The sequence below is a fragment of the Silene latifolia genome, chromosome X (genome assembly GCF_048544455.1).
Source record: "Silene latifolia isolate original U9 population chromosome X, ASM4854445v1, whole genome shotgun sequence".
Taxonomy (NCBI): domain Eukaryota; kingdom Viridiplantae; phylum Streptophyta; class Magnoliopsida; order Caryophyllales; family Caryophyllaceae; genus Silene; species Silene latifolia.
In genome coordinates this window covers 72,588,428-72,590,819 of record NC_133537.1, presented here as the reverse complement: position 1 = coordinate 72,590,819, position 2,392 = coordinate 72,588,428, and positions in this window count along the sequence as shown.

Here is a 2,392-nt window from a genome sequence, read left to right as displayed (position 1 = left end):
ATACTATCTATGATGATGTTTTATTTATCTCATAAAATAATGTCATCCTCACACCCCTAATACTCCCTCCATTCGGTCCATATATCATAAAATGGACTACCATTTTATTTTGTCAATTTGTCATTTGTCACACAATATGTCACATATAGTGTATTACATGTTATTAATTAATTTAATGCATATTTATCACATAAATATCATTTTACAAATTAATTAAATTACATACAACAAATTGACTAGTGATACTTGATCACATAAATAAAATGGGTCATATAATTATAATTCACAACATCTTGTAATTATAATTAACCATTCATTCTTATCTCTATTGTTTCTCAAACAATAAACAATTTTAGTAATAAAGCATTTTCATTACTAAAATAAATCTTATTTAATCCCATTATAATAAGATATCAATATTCTCTCTCACAAATGATTTGTTCAACTTTTAAGGAATTGATTACCTTGTATCGTCATACAATTAATCAATTTATCCAGTAAGGGAATTGTCCTTTAGGTGTGACCTTAAGGGATCAACTGACCACCACCGTCATACGACAGTAATGTCAAACTCTAGTCAGCTAATCATTACCGATTAATGACGATCAGTTGATTTTATAATAAATCATCCCTCACGTATTTTTAATATGAGATTTAATTATGATATTAAATCATGTGATCGCACTATTGTTGAGGACACATTTTCCAACAATCTCCCACTTGTTCGAGACAAGTGTGCGTCACCAATTCTCTTGTCCTATTACAATCTCCCACTCAATACAAGGTGTCTTGCAGATCTTACTTGCACTTGATCATATCTTGAGTGGTTTCCTCGATCTGGAGTGTAACTGTCTGACCGGAATTATCTACCATAGATACCTTCCGAGCGTGGCCACGCATTTCCAGTTCACTACTCCTCGAGTGGCCTTAAGATTTCAAACAACCCTGACAAGGTGTGGACAATTCCTATCGCCCTATTCCCTTTGTTCGGCCATAGTTCTTCATAACCCAAAATATACCCATTTGACCTCATTTACGACAGTCGTAAAGCATAAATCAAAGCTAATCAGAAATTTGTGCCAACATGGGCGAATAGTCTCCAGTCAAAACAATTGACTCATAAGAATACTATAGTAGCTCCTGCCACGATCAGGCTTTATGAATTACCAGAACTCTATAAGCTGTCACTGCCCGACAGAGTGTCCCATACAGTCTGTCTATGTGATCGACTAGTCATCCCATATGACTCTATGGCACTTGAACTTGCCATCAATCGCATCACACTCTAGTCACTTCGAGATGTCACCTCATATATGTAACTAGGAGCGAATACCATGTCAATCCAGTTCACTTTAATGGGGTTCAATTTGTCTCTACAACCCATTCGGATACGACAAAGTAACGGGTGAGTTTAATAAAACTCTAACGATAAATGTGATTATCACATATGAATAGTCAATACACTATTACTACTTCATATCTTATAATCTTTAGTGTACCATTAACACTAGTAAAAATGCAATAAAAGCTTGGCAAGTGGATATACCCTATATCCATATATTCCAACTTTGTCAATTGTTATTTCCTTCTATTCAGTGTTATTTCTAATAACTTGAATTTATTTATAAGTATTTGTCTAGTCTTCTTACTAGACTTGGGCACTTTAACTTGAAAGATGCTCCCACTGTTATCGCATAACTTATGATAAAGTCATTTGTAGAGGGATTCACCCTTAATCCCTACGTTGACCATTTTATCACAACTTACTTAGATTCCTTTTGTAGAATTTGCAATGCGCGAAACTAAAACACCTTTTTAGTCTCTTACTCCTTAGTCAATAAAACATCCTAGGATTTCAACAAATCCCTTTTGGTTTTGAAACTAAAGTTTGTGCAATCCTTGAACACATAACTTAGTTTATCATCCAAACATATGAACAAGTCTTCAATTGTTCTTTAAGGCTTTCACAAGACCATCTTATGAATTAACTTGTTATTGACTCATTATACTCCTAGCATATGGTTCATCACAGCACGTGCGTCTGTTGTCATACATGATCGTTCTAATGGCGGAAACATTAGTAATCGATTTCATGTGATCAACAACTTAATAGGTTCAGTGAATGACTATGACTCCATCATAGTAATTCCACTTCCATCAACATGAATAGCCTATTCAACCTTGTTGATGTACAAAGATACGAAAGATCTTATCCTCATAAGACTCTCAACTCTATGCCAATATTCTCTCTTCAAAATCTAGAATACTTTGCATCCCTTTCCAAGTCTCCAATCATTCTTTCACAGAAGAGAGCATTTGACATTATTCTCAATAAGTAATATGCCATCAACATATAAGACATGGAGAAACAATTCTAGCTCCCACTTAACTT